The following is a 16,089-nucleotide window of genomic DNA, read 5'->3' as shown; positions in this document are numbered from 1 at the left end:
TGGATAACTTCATTGTTGTTACTGGGATGTAAGTTACATTCTAAGAATTCATATGCAAGTATGCCACCTCAGGGGGTCCAATCATACACCAGGGGATGATAATTAAACACCTCATGCTATGGAGGGTCAAACAGCTAACAGGACACCAAAAATGTGATTTAAAAGCAAGGAAGGGATGCTGTTGCTATAAAGGCCAAATCTCAAAGGGAAATTTTTCTCTGTAAATCTTATATAGCATATAAAAATTCACTTTTACAACATTTTTGTGATCATTGAAGCATGCAACCATTGTAGAAAATCTTAATAGAAAAAAATATCCATTGTCACATCTCCCAGAGAGAGGAAAAAAGTGCTATCATTATATTTTCTTCACACACACACACACACACACTCTCTCACACTCAAACCTATGTGCTTACATATTACACACACATCATATTTTTGCTCTCTGGTATAATTTAAAGGTGTTTTAGAAATCATATGATCATCATTTGATCTTATATATGGCTAAGTTATGTGCAAAATATGTTCTACATATTTAATATTCCTGATTCACTTGATTCATTTCAGAAACACGATTTTCTAATTTCTCAGATACAGAATAATCTGCTCTTAACATGATACTATATACATACTAATATTCTAACATAATAGTACTTTAATAATAATACTGTATCTCCCTTGATAAATGCAACAGTATCTATATACTTAACTACCCCACACAAACCCTTTGATTGCTCAATGGAAAAAAATTATAAAAAATCATAAATGAAACTAAAAGCTTTATTGATGTTAAAAGCTAATTTCAGAACACATTAGGAAATATATGTATTTATTTTACCTCATTCTCAGTTATTTTAATTATTAAAATATTTTTTAATTAGTGAAAGGGTAAATGGAGTATTTTATTTCAAAACTGAACTTATTTGTTCCTTAGATCAATACATCTCCCTTTTCCCAACCTCATGCTGCTTTCTTAACACAAATATGGGGAAGGGGAAGGAGGACAAAAGGGAGGGGCAAAAATATGTTGTTTCACATCTGCATTGGGCCACTTTCTGCATGAAAAGACATTTCTCAATATGCATATCATCTACCAAGGGTAACTGAAGTCCAGAGGGGGACAGGCCTTAGCGCCACAATCCACACAAAGTGCATTACTCAGAGACAAATCTATACCTGACTCCAAACAGCACATTTTAGTGTTGCATGCCCTTCTCCAAGAGCTTTTCTATAATTATCTTATTTGATCCATGCAAGGATCCTGCAGGGTACCATTTCATAGATGAAATCACCCTTGGTGCGGTTAAGTGACTTGTTCCAGGTCTAATGTATAAGCTAAGTGGTGACACCAGGACTTAAATCCAGGTGTTCTAGCTCTAAACCCAGTGCTTTTTTCAACCACATCACACTACTGCAATCAACAGCGTACTCAGAATCAGGCCTAAAAACAATTACTCATCAATTCATGAAATGCAGGTGTCTTTTTCAGCCCACGCTGACACAGTAAAAGTGATGTGATCACTTTTGGTTTAATAAACACATTGCTGCTGATATCTGGGAGGATAGGGATAGAAAAAATTTCCTCTCTTCTTGCCTTTTAAGCTTTAGGTCTTTTTTTCCCTTTTTCCCAGCTCCAGTCTATTAATTGTCAACAGGCCTCTCCATTGTGGAAATGTATTCCTCTTAATCTGTTTGATCTTTCAATGAGGATAATTAATGAAAATACACAATACTTGAAATTTTTAAAAAGATTTCTTTATATTTCTGCTTATGCTTTAATAATAGCCAAATACATGTAATATTAACTTTAAAGATATTTGTCCAGGGGCACCTGCGTGGCTCAGTCAGGCATCAGACTCTTGATTTCAACGCAAGTCACGATCTCAGGGTTGTGAGATCTGAGCCCTGCATCAGGCTCTGTGCTAGGCATGAAGCCTGCTCAAGATTCTCTCCTTCTCCTTCTCCCTCTCCCTCTGACCTTCCCCCACCCCCTCCCTCTCAAATAAAGATAGATAGATGATAGATAATTTGTTCAGTACCATCACAATGTAGCTCTTTTATAGTATTCTACCTTGACTCAGCAGACATGCATTTGATTAAAGTTGAATAATTATTTCTATCTTCAATTATTTAAATCTTATTCATACCAACCCGTTCTCTCTGTGCGAATACCAATAAAAGTTATTTACTGAGTCTCTATTCTGTGCTGGGCACTTGGGTATACAGCACAAAAACTGATTTGCTCATGAAGACAACAGACTAGTTGAGGAAACAGGTAAAGCGAATACTCACAAATACATATATAAACCGTCAGAGCCACCATGAAGGAAGAAATTAAGTTTTGAGTACAGAGAGGCTTGATTTAGTTTGAAAGATCAAGGAAGGCAGAAGCCTTTCCTGGGGAGATAATACTTCACAGGAAAGCAAAAGGGATGTCATCACAAGGTGAAGAGCGGACACTGGGTTGAAGTAGATGGAACATTCCTGATGCAGGAGTTTGTTGGGCTGGAAGAAGCTGAAGGTGGCCTTCATAGCTGGAAGGGGGAAGAGTGGTGGACAGGAATGTGGACAAGTAGATGGGACAGGCATGTTAAAAACCGGGTTTTACTCCAAGTAAATATAAGACATAAAAAGTATTTAAGCACAAAGAGGACATGAACTAATGTATATCTTCGGTTAAATTACACCAGTACCAAAACAGGCCTACGAAGCAGAACCTTTACTCAGAGCTCTCGCTGTGCCATGAAAGCAGCCAAGGAAGATGGGGCTACTCATTAATGTCTTTTGTCCTTTCCCCCAACTTTGAGAGAAAAAGGGAGGGTTATCTAAAATTTAACCAAGCTATATAACATTCAAAGATGCCAGCAAATATCAAGTGCTTTTAATGCTGAATACTGGAACTCTTCAAGATTTATCTGTAACATGGTGTCCATTTGTGCAACGATGAAATCGCTGACGATCAGACCATAAGAGAGCGCACGATTCGCATTCACCATTTTTCACGATAAATGAAAGCACTGGTAGGTAACAAGCTAGAGTTTGAGGATATTTTTGGTGCTATAAATCTTCTTCTGTGCATTTAATTGCCCGCTTAGAACAACACTTTCTCTTTTACTATAGTAATAATGCTAACTTTTATCTGTACAGCTCTTTGGTTTCAAAGCATATTAGTTCTTTAATGATACAGACCGGGTGTTCATGATCCATTTTCTCTTAATAGTGCCCAGCGTACTTTGCTTTTAAAAAAAACCTAATAACTATCAGTTGGAGCTATCACTGCAAAGGAGATGCACATTCGAAAATTCTTCTAGAGTATAGCCAGGCTTACGTCACAGCCCCGTCTGAGACCTTGAGTGGTTCTTCAACGCTCAAGCCCAGCGCTCTCTCCCAACCTGGAACCCACTCAACTCTTGTAGATGCCTCCCACCCTCATTTCCCCCACCAGTCTCCTCCTATCTCTGCTGCATCTCCCGCACACAGCTGTCCCCAAGTGTGCCGCGAAACGCCGTGGCCCCTCTGCTTTTGCTCCCGCTCTGCTTTTACAGCTGCCTGTCCATTCTCCCCTCCTATGAAATTCCATCGCTTTCAATACAAATACAGCACATCCTGACAAGAGGGACGCCATGGGACGACTCAGGAGTCCCTCGCTTTTCTAAATGTGAATGACTGTTCAACTCTCGTCAATACAGGAAAATCAGTCACCTATGGCTTCACTCACGTGTGGAATATATAAAACAGCACAGAGGATCAGAGGGGAAGGGAGGGAAAAGTGAAAGGGAAGTCATCAGAGAGGAAGACAAACCATGAGAGGCTCTTAACTACAGGAAACAAACTGACGGCTGCTGGAGGGGAGGTGGGTGGGAGGATGGGGTAATTGGGTGATGGGCATTATGGAGAGCACGTGATGTAATGAGCACTGGGTGTTATAGGCAACTGATAAATTACTAAACTCTACATCTGAAACTAATGATGTACTATGTTGGCTAATTGAATTTAAATTAAAAAAAGGGAATAAAAGCAAGCATGAACACTAAAACCTTATAGAAGTATAACTTTAAAAAAACATCTAGACAGTCCAGAATACGATTAATACAGTTATTCATTCTAAGGTCCTTAAAATGGTAATGGGACACTCCACTTGTGACCTCCAATTTAATATCTACCTATACTCAGGAGTTCATAGAACCAGTGTGACAAATCCTACTTAATACAACTTATTTATATTGTAGCAATTTTTTTTCTGAACATGACATAAATGCTTGTTGCCTGGAAGAGTTCCCTCTGAAGTAGTTAGTGCAAAGAAGGAACTACAAAATGAGCTAGCTACTAAATGAAAAGGCTTTTGGTTGAAAGGCAATCCATCCTTTAGCTGTCAAATAGGTACAGCAGTAAGCCAAATGAATACATGAGATTTATTTGAAAGTGAAAAAAATTCTTTTTCCCTCTAATTGTAATCAAACTCTTCTCTTAATATATCTTTGACACATCACCGTTTTCTGCCTTTTTCTTTATCCTAGGCTGGATTTTAATATTTCTGCTAAGTAATGCTTAAATAGGAGTTTATTTCTGAACACAAGTTATAAAAACAATGAAATGTCTTTATTATAGCGTCTAATTAAGACATGTGGATGGAGTTTGTGAAGGTTTTTATATAAATGTGATATTTAAAGAATGTTGTCTTCATTTTTGGATGCAGTAATAAGAAATTATACTTCTTTTCCAATTACTTGTAATGGCCACCCAGGTCACTTCTCAAATGCTTTTGATCTCAGCAACGTAGCTGGAAGAGTAAAATTACATTTCCCTTTGAAGTGCAGCTTCCTACTCCTAATTTTTCTATTCGTAGCAAAGTTCAAGTAAAATTTTTAAATTACATGGCATCTAAGAAAACAAAACTATTGGGCTAAATTTGGGAAATGAAGGAGAGTTCCAGCAACAGCATTTGGTAACCCTGATGGCTAAAGACTATTATTTTTGTAATTAATAATACAAGTGTTAGGCATGCACATTCCATTTATGCAATTATTTAGGTACTAAAAGTTTTGTTTTTTTAAACTATAACAGGTATATTCCAGCAAACATGGCTATGATTCTTTATTCTAAACTCCATTTGCTCACCAAATCCAGATTACGAAATATATTTCACACACAGAACAGAGACTTAATGGAAAAGCAGTAAGTGCTCTCTTCCCTTCTTTCTAGCTACAGAGGATGGAAAGCATCCATGGTCTCCTTTGCTGGGTTGATTGGACAAGAAGTCATTCTTAGCTAGACAACAGTCTGCGTGGAAACACTGGCCTCATTTTCCATTTCAAAGAGATGGTGGTGAGGAAACTGATCCCTCCTTTAGAAGGAAATAAACTTGGTCTACATGGTCTTGAAATGTTCATTAGCCTGAATCTTCAACTAACAACAGCAGGTTTCAAACTCTAGTTCATTAAAATAGTTTCTTAGAAAATTCATGTGCTAGGTAATTTTAGAACATTCTTAGTGTTGGTCCTATAAACCAATGACTAGAACAATCCAATGTTGAAAAGTGCTGCTCTGCCCCTGCTAGGCCTTCTACTTTAGACAGAATCTGGAATAACTTTTGGAAGGAGATTCAGAAAATCTAGCTTATCCTATGATCCTTCTTATATTTCATTTATTTACTAACCCCTCAGTGACAAACTATCATACCTACAGGGTTTTGGGAAAGGAAAATGCTAATGAAATAAAAAGGTGCAATCCTCTGACACACACCTCCATTAGCTTACTCACTGGGTGAGAAACATAACGCACCAGATTTGAACTCTTAAGACCTAGCCTGGAACCCGGGTCACACCCGTAGCGTGAAGAAAGCTGATTCATGGTGCTGAGGTTCGGTCTTCTCATCTTAAAATTGAGAGAACATTATTTTACATAAGGATGAAACAATAGAAATAAGTAAGCTCCTAGCACACAATAGCCACCCAGTAAATGCTGACAATGAACTTGTAGAAAATGTTCTAGAATAGACTTTTTTCTGTTTTTAACATTCCTTACATTGCTATTGTAACATATAACCCATGCCTCATCACCTTTCCGGATTCATTTTACAATGTCTCTGATAAACAAAAGGAAGAACAGAAGTACGTATTTATGGTTCGATTTCAAAGACAAGATCCGTGAGGATTCTGTCTTATAGGTGATAGCCAAACTTCAGTTCAAAAGTTACATGATTCAGTGCATTACAGTATCAATAAGACTTGGGAAGGAAAGGCAGCCATGGATTGGAGAAATCGGGAAAGGCTTTGAGCAGAAGGTGGGAATGCACAGGCCCTCCTACAAAAGACTGAAACAGAAGTTCTCTGAGGAAGCTAACCTATGGGTCTAGATTTCTGAAGCTTTATATTTTATGTAAGGATTTTTCATTTGACCCTGCAGGCAACAGAGAGCCAAGAGCATTTGGGGCAAATGAGTAGCTGATATCAGCCTCATCAAGGTGACTTTGATCAAAGGGTGCTAACAATATTGAACACAAGAAGGAAGGTAGGTTTATGGTTAACATTTCTGGATCAGAATTAAAGAATAAATAAAAAGAAATCGGAAGGTAAGGTACTTTTGAGATAAAGCAGATAAATGATATTTCTAAAGAAAATATCGGTTGGTTAGCCAGGGGCACAGAATAGGCACTTGGCACAAGGAGATACTGGCATGACAAACAAAAGTGAAGTTCTGAGACACAAACAATTCCCTGGATTACAGTATAAAAAACAGCTCTCAACTCTAGCTGTGCATCAGAATCACTTACGAAGCTTTTAAAATGTGTCCATGCTTGGGGCCTCACCCTAGAGCTTGTGATCATAGCCAGAGCTGAGAATCACCGGAGCAAAGAAGGAGCACAGGGCAAAAGCTGAGCCTCAAGGAACTCCCAAGGCAAGGTCAGAAAAGGAGATTGGAAAGGACGCAAATTGTATAGAAGTGTAAGAAAAGCCACACACACACTCTCTCTCTCATACACACACACACACACACACACACACACAAAGATATATGGCAGAATCCAAGGGAAGAGGAAATTTCCAGGAAGAATGAGTGGCACAAACAGTAACAGCTACTGTTGAGAGGTCAATGGTGACGCATCTAAAACAGTACCTGGCTTCTGGAAGGTGCTCGATAGATCCGTACCGAAGGAATGGGTTTGGAGAAAATGGCCTCCTCCCTTCGGGGTTCAGATACACTATAGCCTAAGAATTCCTGCACAGGACCAGCATCATTATGGGGCAAAAGGTCTTCACGGGGTTGGACTGGATTGATTAGGCTAAGATTGGAGTTGCAGCCACCCACATCCTAGACTTTTTTGAATATGATAAAAAAATGGCCCACTGGCAGAGGAGAAAATGTAACAGCTTTCAAAGTGAAAAAAAATTCAATCCTTCATTCATTCATTCAGCCACCAGCCAGCCAGTCAGTCAGATATTTATATATCCATTCTTTAACAGCCACTTACTCCAGGGAATAAAGATAGCACTTAAAAATTTAATCTTCAAGCCACATGATTTGCATTAATTTGCATATAATTTTAATCTATTTCAAAACTGTAGTAAAGCACATTTAACATGCATTTTTGAAATACTTGGAATTCCTTTTGACAGATTTTCAAGCAAAAGCATATTTTTATTGTGATCAGATTATTTTTTGCCTAATATCTACCACTGTTCTTCCATATGTCTCAACTTCACCAGAATTTAGTTTTATTATCCTAAAAATGTCAGATTAATGGGTACTTTTAAAATTATCACATTAATGTTCATAATGCAAATTTCAGCTTTGAAGTCATTCTTTAACAAAAGAGAAGGCCAGATATCTTTAACTAGGCATGAACTATCTTCCCACTTCTGTAACTATCAATGCCAGTTTTACCAAAGTTTTAAAAGAAACCAATTAATATTCCCATGAAATACACAAATAGATCATCACCTTTGTCACCAGCTTTTTTTCTCCATTATAGAAAGCTCCCTGTGTAATGTAATTTCATCCATTTCTAGCACTCTACTGGTTTGCAAAAACCTGTAAATAAGGCATGATATTGCCAATGCTGGATTCCTAACATTAGTTCAATATAAAATATTTCAGTAACTACAAATATGGACCATTGCCTGATTCAAATTTTACATCATAACGAGGTGTTTTTTTGCTTTTTTTTCATTTTATATTTTGTGTGTGTGTGTGTGTGTGTGTGTGTGTGTGTGTTTAATTTCTGGTGAGATCACTAGGAACCTCAAGAGCCCCACATTATAGGACAACCACCAAAAGGTAAGGAAATAGAACTTCCAAGGAAACAAAGACAATACAGAAAAATTTTTATTTTTATATAAAGATCTATTTTCTCACATATTAAATGTGTTAATAGGTTGAGGAATAAAGAAAAACCTATTTCCTAGGTAAAGATAATACTATCAATATTTTAACAATGTTTTTGAAATATCATAGCTATAACAGTTAACTCTTCATAATAAACATATGAATCTATTCTATAAGTAAATTACTGTGGTAGCTTCTAGTTATGTAACAGGCCAATGACAGAATTCGTTCACTGAATGGAATGGAATTAAAACCCAGTTTACTCCAACTTGACCACTTAGAATCTCTGTCTCTGCCAACTGCGAGAGAAAAGTGGCTGTAGTTGGACCTACACTAAGTTCACATGAAGTATTAAGCCCCAAAGAAGACCAACACCTCTACTCCATTATAAGAGCAGGTAACACTAGTTACAAAGGTCGGACTCCCAGCAATCTCGGCCAGAAGACCTAATAGGTGTTTGGAGAGACAAGGGTCAGATCCTTTAGTTCTCAACCTATATATTATCCTTCAAGGCTATTGTCAGATTACATTTCAAACATAGTCAAATTACATTTCAGGGACTCCTCTCCTACCCTTCTCCCCAAATTAAATTTCTCATCTGACTTACGATGCCTAGAATTTCTTTAAAATAGCCCAACAACAACAATAACAATTGGAAGTGGCATCACTCTGGGGACTTCAGTGCAATGGGAGTGATCTAAGAAGAAAATTAACCCGGGGCGCCTGGGTGGCACAGCGGTTAAGCGTCTGCCTTCGGCTCAGGGCGTGATCCCGGCGATCCGGGATCGAGCCCCACATCAGGCTCTTCCGCTATGAGCCTGCTTCTTCCTCTCCTGCTCCCCCTGCTTGTGTTCCCTCTCTCGCTGGCTGTCTCTATCTCTGTTGAATAAATAAATAAAATCTTAAAAAAAAAAAAAAAAAAAGAAGAAAATTAACCCTACAGCTTGACTGTACAGACAATCTCATGCTAAGGGACACAAGATATTTTGAAAAAAGGAAGTGATTTGAAAACAGAATCAACTGGAAAACTGTGTAGAGCATAGTCAAGAATGCATGAGAATGGCAGCCACCAACCAAGTACCACAATCCTGATGGCTGCATCCCCTACCTTCACCTAGGTGAGGCGGAGATGTGGGTAGGCCTTGTCCATATGGAAGAGTGAACTTCATACCAGCTTCAGTGGATAACTGTCCTAAAATTATATGGGAATACAGAATTTAGAAATCTGTCAACACCTGATGCTTGACTCATACATGGTTGCCACTCCTCAACTCCAGACTCTCAGTTGAGTATAAAGATTTCTCTGCTTGTCTCTTACAAGAAATTTTGCTGACATCCACACAACAAAAGAGCCGGCAAAGTTGTGAACAAGTCACAGTAATGATCGACAAAGCGCCCATGCAGAAAATCAGCTGTGCCAAAACTACACGCCAAGGCATAAATATGCAGGACACCAAATACCGCAAGCATGGGCCCTATTTGCCCCAGTCTAGCAGACTGTTTATGAAACTGCTCCAAGATAGGTCAAATTTGCCTCTGTCCTCTACGTCACTACCTCTAGAGGATTACTTTCTCTTCTGAGATTTGCTGAACTGCCCCTAGAACGATCTGTTACTGTTAGTTAATCTGCTTCTCAGTGACCTAAGTTCCTTCAGATGACGACTAAGAAAGCTGCAAAGCAAATCAATTGCTTCTATGCTCTGGAGACTGACAAAACTAACAGATAATGTCTGAATCATGGACAACAATACAACTCGGACCCACAAACTCCACAGCTATCACCCCAGGGCAGTCAGCACTTGGACTACCAGCTTTCCATTTTTTTTTTCTTTTGCCCTGGCTTTCAACCGAGGACCAACCAGAGAAAGTCAAATAAGCTTCCAAACCAATCAAATTAGATGTCTCACTTCTACTTAGCCTGCCTCCAGCTTCACCACACCAACAACCTCCAATCAGAACACATATAAAACTTTCTCCACTATAAAGATTTCCCAACTTCCCTGCCTGCCTTGGTATCTCTACCAAACGAAATTCATGGTAGCTGACTCCCTACAAAACAGCCTGTTTGTTCTCGTTCAGGTGGCCTTTATGTCCACATGCTCCAAAGCTGAATGCTGGAAAGTTCATTGCTTCAGCTTCAAAAGTCTTGAATGTGGAAACTAGAAAAGAAATATACTTAACATAATTTCCAAGCAAGTGGTAAATGAGAACTAGGAATAGTAGGAATTGGCAAGTCTAGTTTTGAGACCAGGCATTACCATTAACTTAGACGCTGAGGAAACGCTGATCTCTCACTGGCCTCCTTTTCATGCCATTTGTAAAATAAAGTAGGAAGAAGATGCAATGATGATTAGGTTCTCATAGCTCTGATTTTTTTCTAACGTGCCAGTCACGAAGCCTACAATGCACTCAAATAACAACAATTCAAGAAAAGTTGAACGTAAGGGCTACGTACAAAGATGTACAGGTGTAAGGGAACCCAAAGACAAGCAGGTTCTCCAGGGCTGTCACAGCTAAGCCTGAAGAAGCAGGAAGAAAGGGTCCCCAGATATAGGAAGGGGAGAGATGAGGAAAGAGCTACCTTACTATGAGTATGACCATTGGCAGAGGGACACAGCCAGCCTGAGGGAGCCCCTGCAGAAGGGAGAAAGGGGAAAAAACAGCCTCATTTCCCTCTCATCCTCTCTTCCATCTTTTTCTGGGGCTCTCCACTGGCCAACTGCAAGTGAAAGCTGGTTGACAAGGAGCCTAGCTAGGTTGGCCTCCCTTTACAAACAGCAAAGTCAAAAAGAGTGGAGAATGGTTCTAGAAGAAAAAAAGAAAGACATCTCGCCAACAGTGATTTTCTGACATTGCACTTTGGCTCACAGTGTTTTTGTGTGGAACTCAGATTTTGTAGACATGTTTTTATCACAGCATCCCCATCCCTAATTTCTTTCCGCCTCTTTTTCATTTTATTTCTCCTTGTAATTCTTGCTACACCCATTGTAGTTTTGTATTTTATTTTTTTCTGACATGAATAAAGAAGTATCAGTGACGATAAGAATACAACTTCTCAGCAAACATCCTCAAGCATCTAAATAAGCAGTCTCTCCTAGTTTGGTACGTTTTCTTAAATCTTGTATTAGTTATATTTATGTATGTAGCTACTAGACTTTAAGGTCCATGAAGGCAGAATCGTTACCTCTTATCTCTCTATCTACCATGATACATGTTATATATAAATGATCTTCAGACATTTAATAAAACAGTGATATTCCACAATACTTCCTAAACATGACAGCATAAAACATATCTTCTTTGTTCTTTCTCTTCACAGGCTTCAAAAATCTTTATGCTGCTAATCAGTCAGTTGAAATAAGAGCAAAAGACACCGAAATGTCCTACAACAAATCTGTAGAGGACATAGCATTCTGCTGCACAACAGAACTTACCAGAAAACCACAGGGAAAGCTGGCCGTGAGAAAAGAGAAACAACCTAAAATGTGCCTGAAACTTTAAAAGTTGACAACCCCCATTCCTTCAGAAGGAGGTGAGTTTCCAAAAGCAATGACGGGAGAGAGTAGATAAAGCACAAGGGAAGGGTTGATCAATATACAGCTAAGTAATACTTTTCTCCTAAAAGTGGCGTTGGTATTTGCAATGGACATTTCCAATGTAAACTCCATTGTAGCGTAGTGATTCTCTAAAAGGCAACGTGCTTCAATATTTTGGTCTCGGTCAAAGGAGTTAGAGAAATATGTTCCACATCACTCCACATTAATGAGATGAATCTGTTTTCCTCATTTCTTCTCTCTCAGTATTTACGCAGTGCGATCAATAAAGAAAGATGAGGCATGTGATACTCTCAACCCAGAATACTGGGAACAAATTGTGCAACAATTTGAGAAGGAGGTTTATTATATAGATAGATACCAAAATGCATTGAAATAAATGCAACTTCTGATTTGAACTTTAAAGCCCATTTGTACACTGCTCATAATTTGTTTCACCATAAACTGGTAACTGCTAAAATAAGGCAAGAAATAAGCTAAATATTTTTAAATACTTAAAAAATCTTAGAATACATTTAGATTTATAAAAGCAGTGTGAGGACACAACAGAGTTCCCATTATATCCTACACCCCGTTTCCCATTACTAATATCTTGCGTGAGTATGGTACATTGGTCACAAGTAATGAACCAATATTGACATATTATTAACTGATGTCCATATTTTATTCCTATTTCCTTAGTTTTTACCTAATATGCTATTTCTGTTCCAGGATCCCATCCAGGATTACATTCAATTTTCATGTTTCCCTAGACTCCTCTTGGCTGTTAGTTTCTCAGACATTCCTTGTTTTTGATCATCTTGACAGCTTTGAGGAGTGCTGGTCAGGTGTTTTACAGAACGCCCCTTATTCTGAATTCATTTGAAGTATCGCTTATGACTAGACTGGGCTTATGGAAAGAAAACCACAGAGTCAAGTGCTATTCTCATCACATCACATCAAGGGTATGTACTAACATGACTTAATCATTGTTAAGTTAATCTTGAGCAACTGGCTGAAGTAGTGTTTGTCCATTTTCTCTACTATAAATTTACTCTTTTTCCCCCTTTCCATATTGTACTCTTTACAAAGAAGTCACGATGTATAACTCACACCTAGAGAGTGAGGACTTAGGCTTTCTCCTTGACGGCAGATTATCTACATAATCTCTTTCAAATTCTTCTGCAATAGGAGATTGTACTTCTCCCCGTTTATTTACTTGCTAATGCATTTATATGTATAGACCCATGGATATTTATAGTTTTACTGTGGGTTGTATTCCTAAAGTATATTTTTATTCTGTTGCTCAAATTACCCCAGCTTTGGCCACTGGCAGTCTTTCATTTGACCCCATGTCCATTTGACATACACCTAACGTTGTACGATTTTTGGAGCATTAAACAAACAAACAAACAAAAACCCTTTCTTTCTGGCACTACAAGATTCTCTAGTCTCATCTTGTATATTCCCAGTTCCAGGCTCAGAATCAGTCATTTCTCTAGGAACCTGTTTTCTTTTACTTGAATATGGTATTCAAAACCAAGACTTGGTTGACATGCATCTGGGGTGTTGCTGTTGGGATGTTGTTACTTCTAGTCACTCTTGGCTTCCAGAGCAAGGAAATATATGCATGTGCACACTAATAATATATACATATATAAATATTTATATATACATGTCTCTCTATATATGTATATTTATGTTTGTGTGTACACACACAGATCTCCATCTGTATCTATATTTAGCTAAACATGAGTTCATACTTATGTCTCCAACTCTAATCTGTTACTACATGGGACATTCTAACCGTCCCACTTGCTTGTCCATAACCTCTCGCTCTACCTTATTTACCAAGTCCTAAAATGCACTTTCAGCATATTCGCCCATGAAAACAGCAAGATTTTTAAATAAGAGTAATCTTCCAATTGATAGTTAAATCCACATATATAATACATAGGTTCTAAATTATATCAAGGTATTAATAACAATAGATGCTAACAAAGATTTCCTTTATAATTATGAATCCTACCTAGTCTAAGTTAGCATGAGTAGGGGTCTTAGCTGAGGCTGAAATGTTCAACCTTCACTCAATATTTCTCTTGGGGCAAGTTATAATTGGATGTCACACCTATTAACTTCATTATGATAATTATTTAATAATTTTCCTCATATTTCTTTTTACAACTGCATTTAGATAGCATTAATATATGCAATGATAACATTTTGAGACATATGGAACTGCTTAAAATTGTAATTACTGCATGATCACCCCACAGGAATCACTGAAACTATACTACAGCACATTCAGATCAATATAAAAACAACACTTTACTGTATCCTAGATATCTAAAAAGCTCAAAGTTCTTATGAGTCATATTTTAAAAAGAAACAGAGGGCAGTTACCAAAAATCTCATACCTTCAAAATGAAAAATCAGCATGAATAATTGATATCTACGTTCATTTGTGCTCATAAACTGATTAAACCAACATTTCCACTTACTCCTGGGAGAACGGAGGATTATAAGGTAAGAAATACATAGTACTCCTAAGGTCATGTATTTCTTAAGTGAACAGTAGGCCATAAATCCAATTTTTTCACTCCATGCTCTCTCAATGAGGCAAAAAGCTACTCTTTTATTTTCATTATTATACTTTGAAAGCATTTGCCAAAAAAAAACAAAAAAAAAAACAAAAAAACCCTTCCACAATCTACCCAAGAGGTTGAGGAATGTTAAAGCAGATGCATCTGTATTGGGTGAAATTATTCTTAGCAGTCGGCAACTTATGCCATTATTATATACCTGTACTGATCGATTAAAAGAGAGAGTTTTGGAGTACATCTTTTTAAGCCAAGTTTACCCTTTCATAAAATACTCCAAATATTTTCGCTGCAGCCAAGATTAAGAAACAGGGCCTAGATATTTAATTGACTTGCACAAAACAAACAGACAAAATACACAAAACAACAGTTTTGGGGATACTGATCAGACAAGGAAGGATACTCGACACATAACAAACAAATATGGCGAACCCCACCACTGCTTCAGCTCACTGCCCTGATGATAGAGGCTCCTGGCTAGAGATCAGGGCAGTGCATCCAATATAAACCCAGCAGACTTCCTGTTCAGGAGACAGAGCTGAGAGTCCACTGTCCAAGGCAGGTGGAGTACACAAGAAAGAGGAGAGAGTTGAACAAAGCAATAACTCCAGCAACCCACAGAAGGTCCCCTCAGATACTCAGATGAGTATTGATCAGCACATGCCTATTAAGAAAGGACCTGAAAGGATTCGAAATAACACTGCGAGGCCACACACAAGGCCAAAAATAGTGCTTCTTCCCAACAGGTAAACTGAAACACCTCAAGATGCATAGAGAACTGGGCGGAGTACACAGGAGACCCGTGACCGAGTAGTGGGGAAGAGTTAATCCTACACTGAGCACTGCTCTGGTCCCACCTAACAAATTAATACTGAGACTCAAAAGAATTAAACTGTTTTCAAGAAATTTCTCTGTGTGCCAGAACAACAATCAAGAATATGTATAGGAGTCATGGTGATGAAAGGTACGACAAAGAAAACATAACCGATGGTACTGTAATAGCATATGGTGACAGATAGTAGCAACACCTGTGGGAAGCATACCATTTCCTACACAGTTGTCGAATCACTATGTTGTACACTTGAAACTAATGTAACATTGTGTGTCAACTACACTTCAAAAATATATATATATACAAGAGTAAAAATAATATCCAACATTCAGTAAGATAAAACAGTATCTGTAATTCAACAAGAATTACCAGAAAACAGACAGTAATTAGACTGATGTCTTAAACCTGAAACTAATACAATATTATATGTCAATTACTCTCCAATAAAAATTATTTTTAATTACCAGGCATGCCACAACTCTGAAGTGGCATAGTATCACTTGAAGGTAAACTCCAGTAAGTTAAAATGAAGATAATGTAAATCTTAGAGCACTTCTAACATAAGAAAGAGCCACAGCCAATGAACCAACAGAGTAGGTAAAATGGAACCATAAAGTTGCTCAATTAATCCAAATGAAAGCAGAAAAATAGGAAAATGGAACGCAGAAAAGATGATGATACATTTAAATCTAACCAGATCAATAATTACATTAAATGCAAATAGTCTAAATACCTTAGTTAAAAGGCAGATATTGTTAAATTAGATTTAAAAAGTTAAGACCCATGTATATGTTGC

The 16,089-nt window shown here is 37.8% G+C and overlaps 1 protein-coding gene across 7 annotated transcripts in view; it reads right to left on the bottom strand.

Moving 5' to 3' along the window:
- PARD3B (par-3 family cell polarity regulator beta) overlaps nt 1-16,089 on the bottom strand; it is a 980,939-nt gene that overhangs the window by 711,376 nt on the left and 253,474 nt on the right. Inside the window, exon 3 of one of the 7 annotated variants that reach the window (XM_057304252.1) lies at nt 9,437-9,520. The exons of the other annotated variants lie outside the window; for them this stretch is intronic. The gene's annotated coding sequence lies outside the window, so the exon portion shown is untranslated. The remainder of the gene's footprint in view (nt 1-9,436; nt 9,521-16,089) is intronic. 7 annotated transcript variants of the gene reach the window in all.

Source organism: Ursus arctos, unplaced genomic scaffold (genome assembly GCF_023065955.2).
Source record: "Ursus arctos isolate Adak ecotype North America unplaced genomic scaffold, UrsArc2.0 scaffold_1, whole genome shotgun sequence".
NCBI classification, from domain to species: domain Eukaryota; kingdom Metazoa; phylum Chordata; class Mammalia; order Carnivora; family Ursidae; genus Ursus; species Ursus arctos.
The sequence above is the reverse complement of the archived record's forward strand: the minus strand, read 5'-3'. Positions and strand labels throughout refer to the sequence as shown.